This window comes from Lepidochelys kempii, chromosome 8 (assembly GCF_965140285.1).
Source record: "Lepidochelys kempii isolate rLepKem1 chromosome 8, rLepKem1.hap1, whole genome shotgun sequence".
Classification (NCBI taxonomy): Eukaryota; Metazoa; Chordata; order Testudines; family Cheloniidae; genus Lepidochelys; species Lepidochelys kempii.
Genome location: NC_136387.1, coordinates 93,324,916 through 93,352,582, shown reverse-complemented (window position 1 = coordinate 93,352,582; position 27,667 = coordinate 93,324,916). Strand labels below are relative to the sequence as shown.

The following is a 27,667-nucleotide window of genomic DNA, read 5'->3' as shown; positions in this document are numbered from 1 at the left end:
TAACAGAAAACAGACACTGGCTGGGTAAGCAAAATTTCACCAAAATAAGACTTTTTTTCCCTTTCTGCCTTTGGCGTGAAGGGTCAAATGAGAAAGTGCATAGAGTGAATACTGTGGAAATGTGTGTATTTGGGCATTCTCTGTTACTAATACAGTCTTCAGAGGACCTATCTTCACATTGCAATATGATGTTTATATTAAGGGAGGACACAATGGGCAAATTTGCACCCGAGGAGCCTATGAGCATGTTTTGCACACATTTGTGTGCAAAACATTACACGTGCAAGTGGGCTACTTGTGCACTTACTTATTCTGCATGTGCAATGGTTGCATGAAATGCTGGGAAATACAATTTGAGCACCTAAATTTGGAAAAACTTCCCTGCTTGTGGCAACAGAATTTTTTTTTTTAATTAATGGAGTGCTACACATGTATTATTGGATGGTTCTCTATATTCCTTCTTCCATTGTACAATGAACACCAGTAAAAGCTTTTATCACTCTTAAAACTGAGCTCCATCCTAGCCCCTCAGTGAAATGTAACAGGTGTGCTTCAAAGTAGCGGCTATATCAAACCTGTGAGTATATATCTTTCCAAATGTCAGATTTTCACGATCACACACTACATTCTCTTAGGCTTCCTGCTGCACTGCCAATAAATGCATAGTCCACAATAATTTTTAAGGGCATGCATTTTCAATTGCATAAATAATACATGGACTAACTAGGAAACATACACTTACTCGCTACCTTGTGGGAGACCCATATTTGATACACATGTGCTTTGGGACTGCAGGGTCTAAGCTTGTCACAGCAGTAGCAGTCTGGGATAAATAATCATCTCAACATACAGAGACAGAATGCACAACGACCACTTAATTAACATTAATGAGAGTTACACAGCAGAGTCCTCTACCTTGCATTGAGTCAGGGAGGTGGCTAGCTCAGATCTCAATGGGAATAACCACAGAACAGTGCTGTGCAGTACGCAAGTGCAGCTGTGAAAAAGCAGGTAAAACAAAAAAATGTTTGTGGAAAAATGGCCAATCACACAAGAGTGGGTGAAAAAAAAGCTCCCACATTCTGCATTATTTTCACTTCCTATGGAGCTGACTAGACATCTCAGGAATGTTTGTGAAGTTTTCTACTGCCAAAATGAATGTGAAAACAGTGACTTGGGAGGAGAACTGTCAAATTCTGAGACATGACCAGAAGCTTTCCCACTGTTAGACAAAAGCGGAGATTAGCTTTCATAGCATCTCACCTAATTTTTTTCTCATTGTAATATTACATTCTGCATTGGGACATCTGGTCCCACTGTGGGAAGGTGATAGAGACTAGCTGCATGAGGCCAGTTGGTTCAGGAATCCTGCTAGTTTTTCACTTTTACTTTGTTAGGGACTCACTGGAAACCAAATGTCAAGCATCTTGCCATCCACAGATGCGTTAGGCATGAAAAATGGTTGTTTGTCACCTATTGCTCTGTGCAATTAATCAGACTGAAAAAGACGGGCACTAGTTAGTTTTAAAATGACATCAATGCATGACTGTTTAACTTCCCTGGACAAATAGATCCCCTTGTCTAAAATGGTCTTCCTATTCATTTCCAGGTTCAAACAAACATACAATCTACACAGCTAATCTGTCACTGATAAAGTCACATGAAGTTTAAATACATTGTCTGGCAGCTACTTATCTTTGGAAGACAATGCCTCTATTAATGTGGACAGTCTGGCTCTGATCCTGCTAATATGGAGTTTAGATCAATGAAATGCCAATGACTTCAATAGTTATTCCTAGTTTAAACATAAGAGAGATCAAAATCAGATCTATAATTGACACCATGCCCATGGCTCCCCAGAGTTCGCCTTCTTCAGTCCATTTTTGACTCTTATTCTCACTAGTATACTATACTATATCTAAAAGCCCTTGTATTACACAGGACACTCTAGTAAACAGTCTCACAGGCGCTATCCATATGTGGGTTTCTGACAGAAAGGTTGCCTTAATTATTGTGAACAAATGCTAAAACTACATTGCCAAAAAGCATTTGCTTATCATTAGTTACAAGCCAGTTATTATGATTTGAGATAGGTTAGAGCTAACATGTTTGGATATGTACCTGAAATTTCCCAAAATTCAGGGGAGTTCAGGTCAGTTCATTATAGAGAAAAGAATCAACTGGAAGTGTCTGAGCAAGATCCTGATCGAATCTTCCACAGCATTGGTAAGGATTCGGATCTGGGATTTTGGTTTGGGCTCAGTTCTAAATTACTCCCAGTGTAGGAACTGTCATGGGGTCACTCATCACACTGGCACCTCCTGCTCGGGCGGTCTGGGAATTAGCTCAGTCCCAGCAGGTGGGCCCTCGGGCGGTGACGGCCCTGCTGTCCTTGCCTCTGTCTGCAGACCTGTTACGGCTTCTCTCTCTCTGCATCTGCTTCGTGGCATAGACGCTCTGGCCATGTCACCATCCAGTTCCCCCCCCACCCCCGTTCCGGGGGACTCTTCCAATAAGAGTCCAGCCACTTCTCACAGCGGCTTGGCAGTTCACAGCCTGGCTGCTCCTTCAGTGGCTAGTGGGGGCAGGGGGGGCCAGGCCCACCCACCGCTCCGGGTCCCAGCCCAGGGACCTTGCAAACAGCAGCTTCCTCCTGCCTCTTCCTTCCAGCTCATGATCTCTATTCCCTGGGCCACTTCCCTGCAGCCTCAGTTCCTTCTGCTCTTGTCCCTGGCTCCAGATCCTTTGCCCTCTTCCCAGGGCCTAGAGCCAGTAAGTCCGGCAGCCCATCAGGAGCCCTCTAGGAAACCAGTCTTCTCCCTAGGGCTACCTGCAGAAGACTAACTCGGTCTGGTCTGCAACTTCCTTTTATATGGGCCAGCTGGGCCCTGACTGGCTGTTTCCCCTACAGCCACTCCTTTGGCTGCCTATAGCTCAGCCTTCCTAGGCTGGTTTTAACCCTCGCAGGGCCAGTGTGGGGCAGGTGCCCCATCACAGGAACAAAAACCAAAAAGTTACTTACCCAACCATTTTATTTGGTACTAATCAGCCACCAATGGCCTATAAAGCTTAATGCAGCTACACAAAACAAAGATAAAAGAAAAATGAAAAACAAAACCAAACCACAAAGACAAGCTCCTCTTCTGTTGCAAGTTGTCAGAAGAACAGTAAGGAGGAATGGAACAAAGATTTCTAACTCCTCTCCTGGTGTGGTGAATTCAGTATAACAACCTATGTAGAACATATCAGTGAATTTCAAAACATTGTTCAAGCTGTCTGGGAGTCCATCAGTCAGTGGGCATGTATCAATTTGCCATGGAAAAGGAGGGAAAAATTCTGAAGCCATTTTAAACAAAGCTTTAAGGAAAAAAAAATCTGTGAGAGATGAGAGAAACAGTTTGCAAGCGCAAGACTGTCCGATATCACGGCCATTGTCGTTTACACAGAGCGCTAAGGGTGTTTGACAAAGTTTTGGCTTTTTAATACTTAAAGCAGTCATTTCCTGAACTGCAACAACAAAAGGAATTACATACTGCACTGGGACCAATAGACATGTACATCAACTTCTCGAATTTGTACATGTCCTAAATCTCTGCCATTCACAATTCCTAGAGGTCACTAACCCATGTATAAAGGAGTGCAGTGTATATGGTCAATGTGTGTGATATGCACACACACCAGAACTCTCTCAGTTGCAGGACTCATGGGTTGGAAGCAGCAATTCTTCCAGCCCAGGGAGCTCAACCCCTAGGCAGGAGGAAAAAAATGACACTGCAACAATGAGGAGCCATGGGTCTGGATACTTAGGGGTCTTTTAAGACACACCCTAGGCAGGCTCTTCAGCATTCCCCTCTTCTTGAGGCTTTAGCTTGTCAGGCAAGGAAACCCAGGCCCAGCTTCTGTGGCTTCTTTGCCTGCCTGGAATTTGAGCAAATGAAACAAGACCAATTGGTTGTCTAGCTGTGCTGTGGCATCTTTTCCACTTCCTGCTCAAGTGCCTGATCCAAAGCCCAGTGAAACGGATGGTTGCGTTTCCATTCATGTCAATGTGCCTTGGATCAGAGCCTGAGCTCCCCAGGCAAAACAAATAAACAAAGGCTTCCAGTCCCAGACACTGCTTCCCTCCCCACTCCCTCTTTCACTCACGTATAAACCAAAACCTTGGAAGTGAGACTGAAAGAGCACACAAGTGTAGGTTAAAACTACAAAGATTAATTCCATACACATTGCAATAGAGTGTGGACCAGCTTCAGGGACTCAGCGGCAAGGCACAATGAGCCAGCTCCAAGATCCTGTGATAAGAGCGAGATGAGCTCTTCAGCTCACAAATTGCATGTATAGCGCTGAGGCATTATTGTACTTGGTACAATCATTCCCATCCCAGTTGAACAAGAGCAAACAAGCTCAAGGAATTCACATATTTGGAGTCAGACATGTGCCAGACACCAGCCCTTGGAATGTAGATTTTACAAACTACTGGAAATAACTACAAAACAAGGCATTTTGTACATATCTACTAAGGAATATAAGGGTTCGTGCTCTACGTTACTATGGAGGTAACAATGGATACAACCACAGGGACTGATATTCTAGCTCTATATTTTAAGGAAAGATATATTTTACAAATTCTTCATCATGGAAAAGGTGAAAGGCATTGCCTACAAGGGACCACAGTGGAGACGGTGACATTTGAAATCAGGTGGGCCATCCTGATACAGTATGGCTATTTTCTCGAGGTTTGGTCCTTTTTCGTCTGCTGGTTTCCTTTTTGCTCCACTCTGAGGTTTGTGTAGAACTCTGGAGAAACAAAACAAGCACTGCCCAGCATACCTGCTCTAGACTAGTTACCTCTGGGAGCGCATCATCAAGTATAATCACGTCAAAATACCTACCTGATATAGCTGGTTGGGAATTTTTCATTGGAAAAAGCAGTTTCTGCAAAACATAATTTCAATTTAGCTAGAAGTTTAATTTTCTTGACGGAAAAATCATAAAGTGAAATGTTTCATTTTTGGTCAAGTTGATCCAAATTAGAAAATTTTGTTCCACTGAAATGTCCAAAACAGGTTTCGTTTCAAATCAGTTTAAGAAAACATTAAACTGAATTACCCCATCAGAGCATTAACTAATGGGAGTTGTAGTTCATACACTCATTCTCTCTTATGGGTTGGGCTCCCGGGAGCACTACGTCTTCCATAATGCAATGTGGATTCTTCACTGACCAAGGTGTGTGGTGCACCATGAGAGTCATATGACTTTCGGCATCATGGGAGAGAATGCCTGGCCAATAAAGGAGCATCAGACTCCCGAACTACAACTCCCATTGGCCAATGCACCATGAAAGGAAAACACAGTTCAACATTCAACTCACTCAAAAATAAGTGTTTGGGGTCAGTTCAACAAATTGAAATGAAAAACATTTTGATTTCAGAATGCTGATTTGTTGTTGCAAGTGAAAATGTCAAAAACATTTCATTTTGATGTTTCTGAACGGATTGTTTTTTAAACTTACATTCTATGAAAAATTTTGAAGTTTCAACTCTCCTTACTGATTTGCGATTAAAATAAATGTTGACACGTCAGAGCTTTCTGTGGGGCAGAAAGTACACATTTTGCTCACTCTACTATTTAGGTTCTCATTGCAGTATCTCAGCTCCTCACATATATGAATGAATTTATCCTCACAAAACTCCTGTGAGGTAGGGAAGTAGAAATCCCAAATTTATTGTCTATCTGTCTACATCTCTTTTAAGGTTTTATACTGCCACCCATCACCACACTATTTGAGTGCCTTCCACGTACAAAATGGAGACAGATTAAATGAGTTGTCCAAGTCACACAATGAGTGTGTGGCAGATCTGGGAATCAGATCTCTTGAGGCCCAGATCCAGTGCTTTAACCACAAGACCATATAGCAATTTGAGCAAACTGGCTGACTTTTTATCCAAATTTAGATTAATGACATTGATAATACAATCAACTGAGAGAGGATTAACAGTGGCAGTTTTACTTTATGAAAGATCTGGTCTGAGCCCTGTTTTTACACACAATCCCTGACTTTGCTTTAATGGTATATTTATAGATTTATGTTTTTCACCTTCGGTAGGATCTGGAAAAAAATAGCATTAGATAGGCTGAAACTATTTAACACCATACAGCAACAATATTCCCCCCCCCCCCCACAATATGATAAACAACAGTAACAGTGAGGAATATGTAACCTTTAGAGGAGAAAGTTAGGGCCTATAGAATGTAACGTGACCTGGACACTGGTTCCACCGGAAAAGAAGAGACCTCTCCCTCCCATCTTTTAATTTCTCCAAAATTATTTTGCTGGTTTCTGTGACTGGATACCAAGCTCTTTGCAAATGCTTCAATTCACTTAGAGTGTGAAAGATGCAGGAAAGGAATGGAACAAGTTCTGGAAGGCAGCCGCCAAAGCTGTTAGCTAAAATTGATTGTTTTATGTAACAGGGAAGAGTGTACTACACATTTCATGTGTTTACAGTGAAAGGTCTCTTTGTCCTGTAATCTCTATTTAGTTTATAAAAGCTCAAATCCTCTTTTATCTTTTATAAATAGGAGACAAAGGCCTTCACTAATCCAGGTGTTAAAACAGAGTGTATTTCTGCCAATTAGATTGCTTTGATGTAACTCAAGGAATATAGGGGAAGTAATCTATATCTTGGGCAGTGAACTTTCAGCACTGCTGTCAAGACTAAATGAATATCTGATCTGTTGGAAAACGTTTAGGGGTTATTGCTGACATGGTATTAATGTAGAACTCCGTAAGAATTATTAACAGTTAGAATTTCCTACCTGAATAGTGAAATTCCTTCTGAAAATACTACTTTCATTTTTTAATTGACATACTTTGTATTAAGCTTGATACTGAAACAAAAGAAAAAAAAACCCTGCTGAAATGTATAAGCACTCCCTTTGGAAAACCAGGGTAAAAAACTCCTCACCAAGAGGTTATTTTTATATAAAGGTCTGAAAGCACTTGAGTAAAGCTAGAAAACTCAGACTGCTCAATTTCCATCACTCATGAGAACAAACATATTGTTTTGAGGTTAATAGAACACTGACTTTCCAATGCTGCTGACTGAACTAAGAGACACAGTTATGGTAAATGGCACATGCTATTATTTCAACTTTTATCTGTACCTTGATTCTCTTAAGGCAGCAGAAGTTAGAGAATGAGTTGTGGTCAGAGCAAGAGACTGGGATTCAGAACTTTTGGGTCTTGCTCTTTGCTGGGATATTGACTGTTTGTGTTCTTTGGTCAAGTCACTTGGGTCAAGATTTTTACTAGTGACTAGTTGTGTGTGCCTCAAGGTTTGGCTACCCACAATGAGACACATTAAAAGAGGCCTGATTTTCAGAGGGTGGATACTCACCACTTCTTGAAGAGAAGGACACTTTAAGGATCTCTATTTGCACTCTCAAAAGTTGAGGCACCCACGATCACTGATCACTTTTGAAAATCCTGGTCCAGGTCTTCTTCAGGCCCAACTCCCATTGACTTCAGCACTGTGGAACCAGGCACTTAATGTGTCTATACCATTCTTTATTCTAGGTGTTTGTGGTGCATATTGAGATCCTCAGATGAAAGAAGTTTGGAGAGTGCAAAGTATTGCTAGAAAATTCCAATATAGGTCCAAAGAGTTTTCCCTTCCAAATAACTTCCCTGGCAAGTTAATAATTCAATGTAGGTTTTATGGCAGTCCCTTCATCTTTTTTTTTTTTTTAAATCATGCTGGAAGATGAAGGAGCCAAAACTTCACTTTGGTAAAGATGAAGATCATATCATTTAGAGAAGCTCAGAAAAATGCTTTCACAGACTCCATTGTAAATGTTGTGCTATAAATTACCACAAGCTTCTCTGGTAATCTGCCTGCACCATTAAAGGTTTATATTTTAAAGCAAGGATAATGGTAGAAGTGTCAAGATCCCTGCTAAATAAACATGCTTGAAGAAAAAAAAATCCCAGAAGTGTAATGAAAAGTAATGCATCATTGTCTACTTCTGTGTGTGTGTGTGTTCTGGCACTGTAAAGAGGCAAAGAGTTTCTGCATAGCATTTTTGAGAGAGATCAAGAACTTGGATACAAAGATACAAAGCGATTCATCTGTGTGTCCATTTAATGATATGCCACCTCATATAAGTCCCTAGCACCAAGTACCTAAACAAATGCCTAACTTTCACCATGTGAGTAGTCCCATTAAAGTCAAGGATTTACCTCACAGTATTCAGGCCATAAATCCTCCTCCTCCTAAAGAAAAACAAAACAAAAAGTAACCCATGACTGCAAATATAAAAAGTTGTCCTATAAAGGAAAAAGGACACTTCAGACCCCAAAAGTGAATGGAGCTCCTCTCTCAACCAGGCAGTTAGCTGTAAGATACGGTTGCTCTAAAACAAAAGCCTGATCCCACTGTAAATTCCAATGGAAAACAACGGGAGTTTAGCCAGAGTGAGGACTGCAAGGTTGGACCCAAAGGGGCTCAGATTCAACAGTAATGGGCATGACATTTGAAAGACAGGCAGACTCATTCACTCACTCTGTGGCAAAGGTGCACGGTTATATTGTTAGGACTTGAGAACTCTATGCCGCATGGTACTGGAGAACTAAAATGTACAAATAACTTTGAAGGGCTACAACACCAAAGAAATCCCTACAGATGCTTTTGGGTTCCTATGCAATTAATCTTCCTATGAACATACCTTCCTATATAATGAATGCTAGGTCCTGTTTATTTTTGTATATTTCCACATGTTCCCTTTACAGATATTTTCTTCTTTTATACTATTCCCTTACATCTGTACTAAAACAATGGGACAGAAGAGCTCTGGTGGGGATGGAGAGGAGAAAGGGCTGTATTGCCCACTTGAGGCTGGGACACCAGGCTGTGGAGAGCTTTTTAGGCCTTGGTTACAAGACTTTTTTGTTCACAGCTGAAAGATTCTAAATGTCTTTCTTCCTTCCTTCCTTCCCGACTTCCCTCCTTCCTGATTTCTGGTCGCTTCTTCTTCCTATGAGAAGCAGAAGGGAGTGGAAAGGGTTCAGCCCACTCCATGGTTCCAGGTTAAGGAAATAAGGAAGACGAAGGATGGTGGATCCAGCACAGTTTTGAATAGGGAATGGTGAGCGACAACCTCTTTCATGTCTTGGGCTGGAATTTTCAAAGACGCCAACCTCAGGTGCCTAACCTCAGCCTTGATTGCAGAGAGTCTGACCATCTTTAGGAAATGCTCCGAACCTTCCTCTTTGAAAATGTATTGCCGTCATAAGAATGATGAATACTCAGTGATAATTTGTGCTGGGGCTTGCCAGGGCTCAACCCCAGCACCTCTAGGCTCAGTAGTTCATAGCCCTGGCACCTCTGGGCTTGCCACGTCTGTCATGAAAGTAAAAAATATTTGCTTGAGCCCCAGCACCTCTTTCATTACAAATTAAGCACTACCAACATTGACACCCTTGGTATCTCCCAGACGCCCCCCCCCCCCACACACACACACAGAAAACAAAAAACAAACAAACACCAAACAAACCCACACAACCCTTCCTCACGCAGTATTTTTAATCCAAAGAGAATGACATGCAAGAGACTCCATGAAGTCCATTAGGGACTTAGCTATTGCTATTGATTTTACGTGGAAGGCATTCGGATACTATGGTGATTGATGGCAATATGAATCCCTTAGTTAGGCAGACAAAGAAAATCGTAGAGCTGTTCAAGGTTAACCAGAATCGAAAAATCATTCTATAGCTCAAGGTAGTAGGTTGAGCCTGAGGTTTGGTGATTTGTAGCACTGAAGTGTCAACATTTCTGTCACGAATCAGGTTACTTACCCAGCTCCAATGGCCCCACTCACTCGGTAACACTGGTTTATAACTTGAGGCAATTCATTTTACAATCTCAAGGGGGATAAAGAGGTAACAATGTCTGCAGATACATCAAACACCTTTTTTTAAATTTCGTGTGACTTCAATACTCAAGACATACCCAACTGGCAGCACTGGAAGGTTTCTGATTATCCACAGAATGGATGGCTGGAAGCAATAGGACACACTTCCCCACAAACAGTACTGCCCTGCCAATGTACTTAACTCTGATCAAAAGGGACCACCACGAGGGATCAGAGGGTATGTTTCTTTCCTTGATCCACTTCTGCAATCCTTGGCCCATCTGCTGAGATTGCTAACAAGCTTTGGAATTAGTGCCAACTTTTGTGGTGGATTTGAAGATGTGCACACTTGCATAATGGGAACTGGAGTGAGGCCAACAAACTTATTTCAATAGTCCACTGCCCATCAGGCAGTAACAGCTTCAAGTCATTACCATCCGGAGTGAATTTGAACCAGAAACTTAGAACGGAAAGGCTCTGGTTCCTGGGCTAAACACACTGAGCCTAAAGGTCACTTTTAAATAATTTACAAAAAAACCCCACTCTGTTCCTGGTAAATATGAGTTATTTTAGGAGCCAGAACTGACCTACTGGCAAAGCCGGGTCAGGTTGCTTGCATTGCACCGGCCCGCATACACTCGGACTCTGGGTAGTGCCGTCAGTGAGGTATTAAAATAGATCAACTTATATTAAACATTAAAAAAATCAATTAACAGTTTTAACTGGGGTTCACTAGTTCAAATCATTTCAGTATTCGCTGGTGGATTGTCATCTTGGGCATTGTGCATGACATTTGCAATCTCTTAGCCTTTTATTGGTAACATTTCAGCAGAGTAATAGGGGGAGTCATGAGCATCACTCTCTGCTGAAAATATATCCCTTGCTGCAGGAAAGGGACAACTGACAAATGGCAAACCAGGCCATCATTAACCTGCAATTAAGCTCAGAGCTTGAAAACAACCTTGGATCCTGACTGGGCTCAATTTTTCTGCTATAAGATATGAATGTTTCCTTTCCAGTAACTCCCATTTACATCAATACCAGAGCTGGAGAATCGGATTCAACTATGTTAGTGGGAAGGAGAGCGTGAGAAAGGGAGATCACACTTGTGTTTTCTGGGGTGATTTTCATATACCTGCAAAGGAGAGAAAATATGAATGAGAATTACAGTCTTCCTGCCACAAGCAAGGACTGTATGACAGGGGAAGGGATAACTTAATACTTGCCCTATTCTGTTCACTCCCTCTGATGCATTTGGTGCCGGCCACTGTTGGAAAACAGAATATTGGGCTAGATGGTCCATTGGTTTGACCTAGTCTGGCCATTCTTATGCTCTTAGTCTGCAGTATAAGTGTAACTGGAGAAAGAGTATCAAGTTTCAGGAGAGGATCTTAAAACTAGCGACAGACCACGGGGTCAGCAATGCAAGCCTAGGGCTGATGTGTGGAAATTGTTTCTGTCCCAGCCAAGTACAGCAGATCCTTGCTAAGTATGTTTACAATATAAAAATGGACAATGCAATATGCCATCGTATCTGACCCAAGCTATGGAAGGCATTATGTTTGAAAATTAAGTAGCAGGGCAACAAATCATTAGATATAAGATGGGCACATGGCTAGGGGTGCCACTGTTGCAGGGATACGTGTGAAATCAGCAGACTAAAGAACAGTGCCATGCATTTTCTAGAAAAATATTGTCAAAAAACAGCAAAGCCTTGGCAGTAATTGGATCCTCCTTGACCACCTTTCATCAAGTCTAATTTAGCACATAGGAAATGGATCGTGACACCTAGCTGTTAATAAATTCCCTTCCACATGTGGCATACACTTCTGATGGCAGGAGTTGCTACTCAAATTCCCCCTCAGTTGCTACACATAATAAGTCACGCTTTGCCCATTTAATTTTCTCCTCTCCTCCCAGATAGTGTTATGGCTCAGCCACTTTATATATCTTTCTCTGTGCAGTCAGGTTTTGCTTTCCAGCTTGTCAGAAGAGAAGACAAACCCCAATGTTACCATGTCCTTATCTTTCCTTCTCCATATCCATTCTCTCTTGCTCATTCTCTCAGCTAACAAGGCTGGAGCAAAAAGAAAAGGAGTACTTGTGGCACCTTAAAGACTAACCAATTTATTTGAGCATGAGCTTTCGTGAGCTACAGTCACGAAAGCTCATGCTCAAATAAATTGGTTAGTCTCTAAGGTGCCACAAGTACTCCTTTTCTTTTTGTGAATACAGACTAACACGGCTGTTACTCTGAAACCTAAAGGCTGGAGCAGAGAGTGCAAATAGCTCAGCAGGTGTTGGAAGTGTTCGTGTAAAAGGAAAAAAAGCCCCAACTGCTATACTGCTGATGGGTATTTCCTCATTAATCTGCTTTGTTACACCCATTGGCTGCATGGAGAAAGACTGACATTGCTTGAACATTTCTCCTCTTGCTTGCTGCTTGTTACTAGCTGTTCTGTTGTACCCTGTGTCTGACCTTCCTGGGGAGTACCAAACCAAGACGACAAGGCAAAAACAGGGGCGCATTCTGCTGTAAAGAGCAAATGCCCTTCTTCACCTGGGAGGACAACTCAGATATTTTGCAAAAGGCTGAAATGTAAGGACAACACTGCCCAAGGACAGCTGTAACACATGCCTGTGCCATTTAGTCACTTGATTTTTTTTCCCACCCAGTGTATTTAATAGATGCGTCCCAGTCTGACATGACACGCGTGTGATCTCTGACATTTTCCCACCAACCCTTCCACTGCCGGGAAGACCATAAACTAAGAACCTGTAGTTTTACCAAAAAAACAGCAGTACTTGTAAATACTTCCATAGTTAAACCAGCCAACCAAAATCAGAACCTAGTGGATGCTTGTCTTGACTAAGGACTACAAAATTGAGCCCTTAAAGAGAATCAAAAACCAAGAAAAAAAATATACAGAAACAATTTCCCTCTGCCTGTATTTTGCCGTGTTCTCTTAGCTGTGATTGAACATTAGTGGACTTTTGCTTTCACAGCCCAGTTTTCTTGTGCTTGATCTGACAACGGAGTCACATCCTCTGCTTATAGCATCATGATGTCTTTAGACACAAGTGTGATATGCTGCAACAAATTCACCATTATAATTTCACAGAAGGAACAAACAGGACTAAAGGATGGGCTGTGAGGAAAGCACCTTCTTTAAGGGCTGGTTTACAAACCTTTGGTACTGATTAGCAAACAAAATATATGAAAAAAAAGTGTGTGAGATATACAAACATACATGTTGAGATCTTATCAATTGGCAGACTTCCCCAGGGTGGAAAGTTCTTTTTTTAAAGAAACAAAGGTCATGTTTTCAAGATAATAAAATATCATGGAAAGTGACAAAGGAAAATGGTTTCCTCAAAAGCTCTTTGACCTTCTGAAAAATAAATTTTGAATTATTCTCATCTCACAGCACTAAACCTTTTAGCACTTACAAAACTGACATTATACTGTACTAATATAAGGAAAAATTAGAAGAAGTTTTCTTTACGCATAATGGCATATTTTATGCTGTCCTAATTAGCCTAGTTCTTTTTTCATATAAATAGTCACTTACGCAGAACAGTCTGCAATCCTGCTTTACTTATGAGCCAGGTAGACACGGGACAGTTTTGCTTTAAGAGAGGGATCGTATCATTTTGAAAGGAGAAACAGTTACAATATACTTGATATCCTGGTGTGAAACTGCCATCAGAGCAAATCTACAGAGCATCATTGGTATCTGTGAGTAAAAAATCTGTTCTCAGTGGCAACACACACACACGCAGCTACTACTGAAGATCCCAGGAAATATGCTTGTGCAACCATAGACAGAAGCTGGCCCTAATGTAGCCAAGTCTCTTTAGAAGGAAGCAAACTTAACAAAAGGGATGCTTGATAAAGACATCACAGTAATCTGGAAACTCAGCTCATTCACAGTGTCTCTACCCATTTGGACAACAGCGAGTAAGATGTGTCAATAGCATTTTGTCTTGTATGTAAAATAGATTTCCATTCATATATAAAATACAATGTCATTTCAAGGGCACAAACTAATTCTAGGTAGAACTAGTTCATTGCTAAGGGCAAGGATTTTTTTATATACATCTGTAAACACACACAGGAAATTAGCAAACAGTAGGGAAGGATTAAGAGAAAAGGGATAAAGGTTAGTGGGTCAGCGTTAGAGAATTTTTTTTAAAAAGGAAGGCTAAGATATTTCTGCATGTGCCTAATTTTAAGCACAGGTGGTCTCATTGAAGTCAATGAGTTAAAGTTAGGCATGTGCTGACATACCATACCAAATCAGGGCCTAAAACAATAGCGGGAAAAAAAAGAAAAAAGAAAAAAAAAAAAAAAACCATGCAACTTAAAAAAATACTAATGAACAAAATGTGATATTAGGCACAGGTTAGTTAACAAAAGAATAGGAATAAATCAATAAGTAGGTTAAAAGTACCTATGCATATTAAGTAGTCAGGGAGCACAGTGACTGAGAGGGACTAACAATGGCTAGCGGAGGGATTGTTTAAAGGAAGTTTGTATATATTTTTTAATGGTTGTATAAAGAAACACACACCACGTGTGCAAGGCATCACCCTAGCACTAGCCCCTTCACGCTGCATCAGGCTCTACTGGCCAGGTCTCTGCTTGTTTTACCCCCTCCCCTCCGATTTTAGGTCTTTTCTATAAAGGTCGTGGTCTTGCAAACACTTGAGCTCAAGTGACAACTCACAGGCATAAGGCCACTTGGGCGTGTAAACGTGTTTGTCTACAAATTACAGGCGGTGGTCTGAACTCGGGAGGCTCGCCCGGGCCTCCACCAGCGCCACAGCCGCCACACGGGATTTTAGCAATCTGTCTTACGCCTGCTAGCATGAGTCGGTCTTCCTGGGCGGGGAGGCTCACTCCCAGCTGCAGTGTAGACGTACCCTAAGTGTTTGGAGGAGCCAGACCTCAAACTGAGATCTTCAGGGGAGGGAATGTCTCTTCCTTTGCATCTTTACATGGCCTCTGGGTGCTATGGAAATAAGTTGGCTGTAATTATTTGTTATTCAGAAAAGCGGAGCTTGTGGAATGACTTTCCGTTTAACCCTGAAAAAACAGGCATCAGAGAGAGACGGCGCACAATAGACAGTAAATCATGGCAGTATAAATGAGGGTTCAAAATACTCTCAGGAATCACACTCAGATTGTTTAACAAAGGGAGGAAGTCTGTTTCCAAATAAATTAGCTAGTTAACAAGTGTAGATCACAACAGAGTAAAATATTTCACATAAAATATACTCAACTGTCAGTATCACAGTCAGTCAATACAGGTGTCCTGTCACCATTTACAGCATGACAGGATGCAGCCTCCAAATACTGAACCGATGAGGAATTTTTCACCTGGTGTTCGCTGTTTATTAACATGTGGGTTAAAGGGGTTGGTACAGTATGTGACCCAGCTGTCCCAATACCCATACCTGTAAACCATTAAGATGGGATTCTCTATTGCTGCAGTTCATTCTGAGGTCAACTCTGTAGCTCTGCTGATCATTAAAATAAGAAATTATAGCCCTGAAACTTTGACCAATGGAGACACCATCCCTATCTCTGAGAGAAACTTCCCCAGGATTGTTTTCTTTGAAGGGAAGTGGGAGGTTTACTCACTGATACTTTCCATAGAAATCTCCATTAGGGATTAGCCAAATTGTTTCAGCAATATCCTAACTGTAATGGAACATTACACATTACTAATGGATGACATGCTTTCCCATGGAAGTTGTCAGAGGCTAGCCAGATCTCCAGGTCGTATTCCTAGCTCTCCTATACACTTGCTGTGTAATATGAAACAAATCACTTAATATAACAGTGCCACAGACAATCTATAAAATGGGCATATGACCACCAGTGCCATGAGGCCTTATTAATTGACTAACATTTCCGTGGTCCTTTGAAATTCTTAGTTATAAGTCATTATTCATTTTTGGGTCAGAATGATTCGCTTGCTCAAAGACATCTTTTCCCACTCCTTCCTCTTCCTCCAAGTTTGTCTGAATATATAACAGACTAGACAAACACTACATGTTACCTTTGCCAATTAATTAGAATGTTAAAACTAGCCACAGACACCACATTTAATTAGTTTTGTTTGAATTTTGAAGCTTCTGCATATGTTGGGTTACACTACAGAGTCATCAGTGGTAAGTCAATTCAAATACTAGATCATGTCCTTATTGCACAATGAACAAATTGGCAGCCATATTACATACCACATCCTGCACATTTTGACTTGCAACAGATAGTGGACGAGGACTGGGTGAGCAGTGCAGACTAGGAACGTCCTCAGACGTTCTTGTCAACTGCTGGAAATGGCCCACCTTGATTATCACTACAAAAAGGTTCCGCCCCCCCCCCCCGCTCTCCTGCTGGTAATAGCTCACCTTACCTGATCACTCTCATTACAGTGTGTATGGCAACACCCATTGTTTCATGTTCTCTGTGTATATAAATCTCCCCATTGTATTTTCCACTGAATGCATCCAATGAAGTGAACTGTAGCTCATGAAAGCTTATGTTCAAATAAATTTGTTAGTATCTAAGGTGCCACAAGTCCTCCTTTTCTTTTTAGGAAGAGATAAGAGGATGATTTAACCATACCCATGACCATAGAAAAAATATATAGTGAATTACTTTCATGCATGTTTGATGACCCACAAACAGCACAGGTAATAACTATACTGACTTCCACAGAAAACCCTGGCTTCCGCATTAGTTCTAGCTTTCAATTTTGCACCATCCACCACAACCTCATACAGTGTTTGTTATCAAAATGCTGACATATGAGTGGGAACCATTCCGTCTAATGAGTATGTGTATATTTGCTAGAATCCCCAGGAGGTTCCCGTAAATGAGGTGCTCACTTCAATGAACCTATCATGGTAATTAATAAGCTCACTAAGTAGACTCTGCTGCCGAAGGAAAGATAAACAGAATTCAAGGAAGCAGAGATACGATGGCAGAAAAGATTTTCATAAATATTATTTTAAAAAAATACACAGAAGGGGGCGGGGGGGGGGGAGAGAGAGAGAGAGAGAGAGACTGACTTTAAAAAAAAAGGGAATGGTTTAAAAAAAAAAAAAAAAAAGACAAAATGCCAAGAAACAGCCAACGAGATACAGCGAGCTCCCCTAGGTTGGCAAGGAGATTATATATCTATACTTGAGCCAGGGCAGCAAAGCCTAATACATAAAATAATCCTCCACTTTCTACGCAGGCTTTTTTTATTTGTGCTGAATTCTCATTCTCAAAAGTCAGCTTCCGTGCTTCTTATATTTTACCCACTGTGAAATGAGGATTGCTTCCTATGAATTGTATTAACCACCGTTTCTTTTTGTTAAATGGTGACTTCTTTCCAATTTTGTCAATAAATTGGATTCACAAAATGAGGTACAGCATTCTTGAGGATCATTAAAAAAACGCAATTATGACAACTATTGAAAAAATATTAAGGGTTAGGAAGACATTAACACATTATCGCTGGGGGAGTAATTTTTTAGATAGATACCATAGGCTTGGTGTTTTTCCTTTATGATATGCTGGCCAAAACATCATTCAAAATATGAGTAAATAAGCCATTTCCACTGTAATGTTGCAAAATGGCAATGTATTACTGCAGAGATCTGTATAAAAAGGAAACAGTGTGTGCATTTGATGGGCGTTAATTCTGATTCTGTATAGCTCTTTTAGGCTTACTCCTTAAAATTGCTATATGTCTAGAACTTCTGGGAGCGCTCATCCAGATCTTCCTCCTTTTCCCCCCAGCTCCCACATGTGCTTTGAACACTAGCAAGTTGGCTAAGTCCAGTGGCCCCCTGGAAGAGTTATCCAGGGTTGTACTGTACATAGTTAATAAATATTATACGTATTATTCATTCACTCATGCTGTGGATAAAGACAACTATTTCAAGTATCACCTAAAACCAAGCAGATGATGCAATATTTCACCTTTAATGTTTGCAGACAGTCACGTGTGAGAAAACTCCTCAATAGACGTGGCTTGTACAAAATGTGCAAGGAGACAGCAGTATTGTTTGTGACGTGCAGCTTCTCCCTCAGGAAAGTGAGAAGCATGTCACCATGTTATACTCTGGCTTTTCAACCTATGGATGCCAGGTTGGGATAGGCCTTTAGTTCAGTGACCTGTACGCTACATACGATAATGCCACAAAGGGCTGAAAATCTCACAGTAATTGCACGTTGCAACCTATGCTGGAAAGGCACATGGCATTTATGGGTTATATGGAATTGCCACTTCAGGCAAACAGACACGGACACCCACATTTTGGTAGTCTCAGTAGCTAGGTTCCCAACTAGCCCACCATTACAGATAGGTGCAATGGCAGAAACAACAAGTTGCCTGGAGGGTTGGAAGGTTCAATGCTGCCCAAATATTCAGTGGCATGAAGACATGGCCAGGATGCCCAGAGTGATTGGGCATCTCCCCATTGCATCTCCCCAACTCACAGAATTCCTATGGAGCTCTGAGCAGATCTAACACTTCTCTCCCTTTGCTGGAATCCCTACAGAGCACGCTGTAAGTAACACAGCCTGCCCTCTCTTACGTTGACTCCCTTCTGTGCAAAAAGCAGTCTCGTTGATGCAATGGGGAATTATTTGCAGGTGTGTGTGTGTGTGTGTGTGTGTGTAAAAAGAATCTAGCCCGTACTCTAGGTTATGTCTGGGTTACAATTCAAGAAGACTTGGAAGTCCATTCTGGATCTCACAGCGGAAAAAAAACCACAAGGTAGATAAAAAAATCTTAGAGACCCACACACGGCCATCGGGATGGTATAGGTTGGAAATGAACTGCACTTGGCAAAACAAAGATCTGGGAACCCACCCCACAGTCAGACTTGCACATTCAATAATGCAACAGGATAAGAAGTGAGTCCTTTATCACAAGGAGATCATCACCCCTACATTTTACAGCTACTTTTTTCCCTTCAAGGAAAAGGAAGAATCAAACCCTGCATGTCTGAGTCACACATGCACCTGCATCACTTGCTAACAAAAATATTTCCCCCCGCCCCCACCATCAACACTGCAGGGCCACTATAACCTGCCGCAAGAGCAAGGTGTATTCTATCCTGTCTCATGTGTCTTCAGCCTAATTGCCGGCTAAATTCCTACTCTGAATATTTCCCGTTTGTGACAGTTGGCAATGCTATATGGAACAGAAGGCACACCTGGATTCCTTGGATACCAGGTTTCAGTTGCAAAGCTAGCCATTAGGACAACCTTGTTCCGAGTTGTAAAACAGAGCTCATTTGATGTAGAAGTCATAGATGGAGAGAAAATAAATACAAAACACCGAAATTAGTATGTAGTAGAGACTTTTCTTAGCATGACCACACTTTAAAGTACCATGTTACAGCTCTGCTTGGGAATAGTCTCAAAGTAATGGTGTAGTTCTGCAGGGATTTGAAAGTGAGACGACCGCCTTCCTTCATGTCCGTGAAGCCATGAAGCTTAATCACTCCAGGGCATGAAAAGTAAACAAGGGAACTCTCCTTCTGGATCTCTCTAGGTATGTATACTGTATGTTAAAGACTTTTAATTTTCTTTGGCAAGGAAAGTTCCAACCCCGGCCTCCCTTTTTAAGGCCCATTCTCAAAGAGCAATTGAGGCTGTTTCCCTTCTGCTTAAGTCAGTACAGAAGCAGCTCTTTGGGGCAGGGACTGTCTTTTTGTTCTGTTTGTACAGCGCCTAGCACAATGGGGTCCTGGTCCATAAGCTTGTAGGTGCTACAATAATAACTAATAGGTTGAGACAAGACCAAAGCTCTATGCCTATATTTTGAACGGTTTCGTGTCCTCAGGAAGTCTGATGAGGTCAGTATAAAGTTTTGGACTCAGTTTCCAATGGACAAACTCTTTGAACCCCGACTTCCCCACTACCCAACTTCTATGGTCTCTTCTCCCCAGTGTGCAGGATATGAGTCACTGTTTAGTGCTGCTGCCTGCTTGGCATGTGTTTCCTCGGAGGATGGCAGAATTTGTGCATGAAACTAACATTTCTAGGTCACATCTTGTCCTATCTTCTAACTTTCCTCTTCCTTCTGTACCACCAAACAGGTGGGAGCACCCATGTCCTAGAACGCAGGTGGAGATGTGCAAAGACATTTCAGTGCTTGTGAAAGAAGACAGCATGACTTCACTGTGCTAGCTCAGAATGAAACACATGGCAATTCTGCCTCCAATTTGTATGCATTCTCCACTCTATTGAAGGCACTTCTTGAGCAAGCAAAAACACAACTTGATTTTAGCAAATTCCAATAGTTTATGCCCAATTCAGAGAAAATATTAGGGACTGACCATGAATTTCAAACACTGCCCACAGCTGTGTGAATTTTGCACTGAGAAATGTTTGCACCGAGATTTCCAGAAGGTGAAGACTACTGTTGTACTTTAGTCTCAAGGCCAAATCTTGCTTTCAGATACACAGGAAGGAGCTGTGTGCACATATTCCAATTCAGAATTTGGCCTTTGGCCGTTGCCTATTGAATGGTAGTTTATGATTTTCAGTTCAGAAATCCATTGCCTACAGTGGAGTTGGACCAGCTTCCCCCCAGGCTGTGTTTGGCCCAGGATGACTAAATATTGTACATTCAAGAATATAAGGAGGGTAGCCGTGTTTGTCTGTATCCACCAAAAACAATGAGTCCAGTGACACCTTAAAGACTAACAGATTTATTTGGACATAAGCATTATTTGGGTAAAAAACCCACTTCTTCAGATGTATGGAATGAAAATTACAGATATCGGCGTATATACATGTCTCCATGCATCTGAAGAATTTTTTTTTAACCTACAAAAGCTTATGCCCAAATAACTCTGTTAGTCTTTAAGGTGCCACTGGACTCCTTGTTTTTATTCAAGAATATCATTTTTCTGATTGTTCTGGTTTAATTATTTATCCCCCATCACTCAGAACCAAGCAGAGGGAACCCCTCTAGGGGACCACCAGCAACCAGTGCAGATGGTCCCACGTACACCGCTCTTCCACACAAGCCATAAGGGTTTGGGGAGAAAGAATCTCTCAAGGGTACAGAGACTCCCCCTTATCTCTGACAGGAGCCAGGACAGATGCAATGAATGAGGCCACATCGGACTCTGGTGATGTCATCAGAACCCGCTTTATTTCTCCCCTCTGTTTATTGTCTGTTACAACCTTCTCCCTGACCCTTCCCAATTCCTGAATTACAGACTCACGCCCCCGACCTTCCAGGCTCCTCTCCATCATTCATTTCTCTCTTCTCTCTGTCTCCTCAACGTCGCTCTTCCCTTACTCCTGTGCTCCCGTTAACTTTGTTTCAAAATTTGTTCCAGTTTTATTTTAATAAATATTAAATATTAATAAATTTTCAGTCCAACTTGATTTTTCAAATAGCTTTTCAGTTTGCTGAAAAATTCAAAAAACATTTGTTTTGGGTTATCCCCCCCGCCATACCTTTTTTAAACATCAGCCATCAAACCAAAACAAATCATGTATTTACACAAATCTAGTCACAAGAGTCAAGGTATTTGATACTTTTCTTAAAGCTTCAGCTCTGTGATTATGGGAGACTCTCAGTTTTCCTTTTTTTTTTTAAGTTAATTTTCTAGCTCCCATTGTTAGGGAGCAACAAGGAGTCCGGTGGCATCTTAAAGACTAACAGATTTATTTGGGCATAAGCTTTCGTGGGTAAAAAACCCACTTCTTCAGATGCAGAAAGTTTATGCCCAAATAAATGTGTTAGTCTTTAAGGTGCCACTGGACTCCTTGTTGTTGTTGTGGATACAGACTAACATGGCTCCCCCTCTGATAATTGTTAGGGAGGAAATCTTGGGGTTGTGGGGAAGCCCTCCCGAATGTCTCAAACAACTGAAAGCTAATAAGAATCCAAAAATTCATTATTTTTTTAAATTTCATTAATTTTGAACACATGGGGTTAACAATAAAGAGCAAGTGGAATACAAACTCAAAAGGAAAGGGATGGGGGGAGAAACTAAACCGTCTCTGTTGCTGTTTCAGAGTCAGATCTAACTCAAGGACAATGACCACAAGCTGCCCTTGTCTGAGGAAAAAGGCACTACACAGCATCAACAACTTTGAAAAACCTTTGGTCTGCATTTCGATAGATATGGGCAGAATTACCTTTAAACAGAACATTCTTCAAAGCTTTCTGTGATGCACTGAGGTGAATCTTTATTGAACTGTAATTGGATTTACAGGGGCAAGTGGTTCTGCTCTTCAGAAACTAAATAAATGATGAACATAGGACACGGGGGCGGGGGCGGGGGGAGGAATTCCCACTTCAGTAGCTGTTTACTGGGCAGTAGATTTTTGGGAGTGAGTCTGAGAACCAGTATCTACTGACCTCCTCTTCTGGAACAAACAAACAATTAATTTTGGATTGACATCTTTCTTGTTTTTGGAGAGTTTAAAAATTCCCTGTCAAAACTATAATATCTTGTAAGAACAATGGAACGGACCTCAAGATGTATTTTACTGTAGAACTTCATAACTAGAGCTGGGCAAATAACAGATTTTTTTCAGTTTGCTGACAATCCAAAAAAATAAAAAAAAAAATCTGTTCAGATCAAACAAAAATTGAAATTTTTTGGAGAGTCAGAGAAAAAATGTTTTGGAATGTTTGATTTCCACAAAAATGAAATAATTTCTTTTGGATTTTGACCATTAAAATATTTTTGATTTAAAAAAATATTAGTGACCTTCAAAACAAAAGTAATTTTGAATTGAAATTTTTAATTTAAAATGTTAAATCAAACATTTTTATGTCCTTTTTAAAGGTTTTTTCAACCAAAACAATTCTGTGAAATCAGTACAGAACTATTGAAATGTTTCAGTGTTGCTGAATGTGTATTTTTGCACCAAAAAACCAAAAATCTTTTGCTGAAAAAAGTTTGCCTCAACCTCCCACTGCAGAACAAAAACAGCTTTAACTGATTCACCATACATCTTGGCACATACCAATGTCATCTATGTTCTCCTAGCCAAAGCCTCATCGGTTCTAAGGTCTACATGTTGGGAATGAGTAATGGAGGGGAATCTCTTCATAACTTTAGAAAGTCAGTAAAGGATTCATTTTAGTTACTGTGCTATGATGTAGCTCAATTTTAGCATGCCCCAAAACAGTTAAGGAAACCGATCCAGTGGTTCCAATAGGATACAAGATACTTTTTACACTAAGCTATTCTTGGTGCTAAGTCCCCTATCTTATGGGTCAATGTGATTTTTATTTTTAATTAATTAAATTTATTTATTTAGAGATTGGGTCATGGAGATGAATTGCTAATCTGAAAAACAGCCAAAATGTCCAATTATCCGTTCTTTGCAAGTTTTGCGGTTTTCTCTGTCAGGCATAAATGGTGATCTGGAAAAGATATTCACAAGCAGTTTTTGTGATTCGTGATGTGACGGAGAGACTGCCGAGACTCATCAAGCCCTCGGATCGCTACCCCTTCCTGCTTCTCCATGTGGGCACCAATGATACTGCCAAGAATGACCTTGAGCGGATCACTGCGGACTATGTGGCTCTAGGAAGAAGAATAAAGGAGTTGGAGGCGCAAGTGGTGTTCTCGTCCATCCTCCCCGTGGAAGGAAAAGGCCTAGGTAGGGACCGTCGAATCGTGGAAGTCAACGAATGGCTACGCAGATGGTGTCGGAGAGAAGGCTTTGGTTTCTTTGACCATGGGATGGTGTTCCATGAAGGAGGAGTGCTGGGTAGAGACGGGCTCCATCTTACGAAGAGAGGGAAGAGCATCTTTGCCAGCAGGCTGGCTAACCTAGTGAGGAGGGCTTTAAACTAGGTTCACCGGGGGAAGGAGACCAAAGCCCTGAGGTAAGTGGGAAAGCGGGATACCGGGAGGAAGCACAGGCAGCAATGTCTGTGAGGGGAGGGCTCCTGCCTCATACTGGCAATGAGGGGCGATCAACAGGTTATCTCAAGTGCTTATATACAAATGCACAAAGCCTTGGAAACAAGCAGGGAGAACTGGAGGTCCTGGTGATGTCAGGGAACTATGACGTGATCGGAATAACAGAGACTTGGTGGGATAACTCGTATGACTGGAGTACTGTCATGGATGGTTATAAACTGTTCAGGAAGGACAGGCAGGGCAGAAAAGGTGGGGGAGTAGCACTGTATGTAAGGGAGCAGTATGACTGCTCAGAGCTCCGGTACGAAACTGCAGAAAAACCTGAGTGTCTCTGGATTAAGTTTAGAAGTGTGTGCAACAAGAGTGATGTAGTGGTGGGAGTCTGCTATAGACCACCGGACCAGGGGGATGAGGTGGATGAGGCTTTCTTCCGGCAGCTCACGGAAGCTACTAGATCGCATGCCCTGATTCTCATGGGTGACTTTAATTTTCCTGATATCTGCTGGGAGAGCAATACAGCGGTGCATAGACAATCCAGGAAGTTTTTGGAAAGCGTAGGGGACAATTTCCTGGCGCAAGTGCTAGAGGAGCCAACTAGGGGGGGCGCTTTTCTTGACCTGCTGCTCACAAACCGGGTAGAATTAGTGGGGGAAGCAAAAGTGGATGGGAATCTGGGAGGCAGTGACCATGAGTTGGTTGAGTTCAGGATCCTGACGCAGGGAACAAAGGTAAGCAGCAGGATACGGACCCTGGACTTCAGGAAAGCAGACTTCGACTCCCTCAGGGAACGGATGGCCAGGATCCCCTGGGGGACTAACTTGAAGGGGAAAGGAGTCCAGGAGAGCTGGCTGTATTTCAAGGAATCCCTGTTGAGGTTACAGGGACAAACCATCCCGATGAGTCGAAAGAATAGTAAATATGGCAGGCGACCAACTTGGCTTAATGGTGAAATCCTAGCGGATCTTAAACATAAAAAAGAAGCTTACAAGAAGTGGAAGGTTGGACATATGACCAGGGAAGAGTATAAAAATATTGCTCGGGCATGTAGGAATGATATCAGGAGGGCCAAATCGCACCTGGAGCTGCAGCTAGCCAGAGATGTCAAGAGTAACAAGAAGGGTTTCTTCAGGTATGTTGGCAACAAGAAGAAAGCCAAGGAATGTGTGGGCCCCTTACTGAATGAGGGAGGCAACCTAGTGACAGAGGATGTGGAAAAAGCTAATGTACTCAATGCTTTTTTTGCCTCTGTTTTCACTAACAAGGTCAGCTCTCAGACTGCTGCGCTGGGCATCACAAAATGCGGAAGAGATGGCCAGCCCTCTGTGGAGATAGAGGCGGTTAGGGACTATTTAGAAAAGCTGGACATGCACAAGTCCATGGGGCCGGACGAGTTGCATCCGAGAGTGCTGAAGGAATTGGCGGCTGTGATTGCAGAGCCACTGGCCATTATCTTTGAAAACTCGTGGCGAACCGGGGAAGTCCCGGATGACTGGAAAAAGGCTAATGTAGTGCCAATCTTTAAAAAAGGGAAGAAGGAAGATCCTGGGAACTACAGGCCAGTCAGCCTCACCTCAGTTCCTGGAAAAATCATGGAGCAGGTCCTCAAAGAATCAATCCTGAAGCACTTGCATGAGAGGAAAGTGATCAGGAACAGCCAGCATGGATTCACCAAGGGAAGGTCATGCCTGACTAATCTAATCACCTTTTATGATGAGATTACTGGTTCTGTGGATGAAGGGAAAGCAGTGGATGTATTGTTTCTTGACTTTAGCAAAGCTTTTGACACGGTCTCCCATAGTATTCTTGTCACCAAGTTAAGGAAGTATGGGCTGGATGAATGCACTATAAGGTGGGTAGAAAGCTGGCTAGATTGTCGGGCTCAACGGGTAGTGATCAATGGCTCCATGTCTAGTTGGCAGCCGGTGTCAAGTGGAGTGCCCCAAGGGTCGGTCCTGGGGCCGGTTTTATTCAATATCTTCATAAATGATCTGGAGGATGGTGTGGATTGCACTCTCAGCAAATTTGCAGATGATACTAAACTGGGAGGAGTGGTAGATACGCTGGAGGGGAGGGATAGGATACAGAAGGACCTAGACCAATTGGAAGATTGGGCCAAAAGGAATCTGATGAGGTTCAATAAGGATAAGTGCAGGGTCCTGCACTTAGGACGGAAGAACCCAATGCACAGCTACAGACTAGGGACCGAATGGCTAGGCAGCAGTTCTGCGGAAAAGGACCTAGGGGTGACAGTGGACGAGAAGCTGGATATGAGTCAGCAGTGTGCCCTTGTTGCCAAGAAGGCCAATGGCATTTTGGGATGTATAAGTAGGGGCATAGCGAGCAGATCGAGGGACGTGATCGTTCCCCTCTATTCGACATTGGTGAGGCCTCATCTGGAGTACTGTGTCCAGTTATGGGCCCCACACTTCAAGAAGGATGTGGATAAATTGGAGAGAGTCCAGCGAAGGGCAACAAAAATGATTAGGGGACTGGAACACATGAGTTATGAGGAGAGGCTGAGGGAGCTGGGATTGTTTAGCCTGCAGAAGAGAAGAATGAGGGGGGATTTGATAGCTGCTTTCAACTACCTGAAAGGGGGTTCCAAAGAGGATGGCTCTAGACTGTTCTCAGTGGTAGCAGATGACAGAACGAGGAGTAATGGTCTCAAGTTGCAGTGGGGGAGGTTTAGATTGGATATTAGGAAAAACTTTTTCACTAAGAGGGTGGTGAAACACTGGAATGCGTTACCTAGGGAGGTGGTAGAATCTCCTTCCTTAGAGGTTTTTAAGGTCAGGCTTGACAAAGCCCTGGCTGGGATGATTTAACTGGGAATTGGTCCTGCTTTGAGCAGGGGGTTGGACTAGATGACCTTCTGGGGTCCCTTCCAACCCTGATATTCTATGATTCTATGATTCTATGACGCAAAACCCCAGCATTCTCAATTGTCAGATCTGAAGAGGTATTTTACAGGACTGTTGCCCAATAGTATGCAGGGACTGCATAAAGAGATTCCCTAAGTGAAAGACCAAACTGTCCACAGATAAACATCCTGAGTGCCTGTCTTGTCCCTGGTTAAAATATCCTATAATGAGATACCATGGCAAGGGGGGGCTTACGCCAAAATACTTTCTAATTTCCTTTGATTAAAAGTTTTAAAACTGCAAAGATTCTTTTTTTCCCTTTATAAAATATTGAAGTTATTGATTTTTTTTCAACTATCATCGTAATAAGAAATAGAAAAACATACATCTCCTTTGCTAGTAGCCAAAAATCAAATCAGCACAAAAAAAAAAACCCTTGCAGAATGCAAATAGTGTATACGTTCATAAAATCAGTCTAAGCTAAAATGCCATCCTATGAATAGTAAAATATGACAATGTATCTTTTTTGACCCTTTCTACTGACTGCATCATATCTGCTACAGGTCACTTCAGATTTGACGAGTATTCAAATATGTATGTTAAAATATACACAGCCATAAGGGAAACAAATATATGTGTGCTTCAAATGTGGCACCAGATGAAATTGAATCTCAATTTGTCATTAATATGGAATCATCACTCAGTGCAATGTGAAAAGTCCACGGGAAATTCAGCGCATACCTTTTGAAGGGCTAATCCGTTACAAGGACTGACAAGTTGACATGTAATATATATAAAAAAACCACCCTTAAAGATTGTAGTTGAGCAGCAGAGGAACTAACTTGGCAAAGTAAAAAAGCATCACAGATATATTAGATATCATCTGACGTCAACTAATTTAGTGACATGCTTCTAGATTTCAGGCTAATCTTACACCAGCTTAAACTCTGAATCTGTTTATCCCAAGTGCTAAG

At 41.8% G+C, this 27,667-nt stretch overlaps 1 protein-coding gene across 15 annotated transcripts in view; it reads right to left on the bottom strand.

Moving 5' to 3' along the window:
• Positions 1 to 27,667, bottom strand: part of DAB1 (DAB adaptor protein 1) — a 677,908-nt gene that overhangs the window by 590,294 nt on the left and 59,947 nt on the right. Inside the window, exon 1 of one of the 15 annotated variants that reach the window (XM_073357554.2) lies at positions 4,893 to 4,915. The exons of the other annotated variants lie outside the window; for them this stretch is intronic. The gene's annotated coding sequence lies outside the window, so the exon portion shown is untranslated. Of the gene's footprint in view, positions 1 to 4,892; positions 4,916 to 27,667 lie in introns of those variants that run through there. 15 annotated transcript variants of the gene reach the window in all.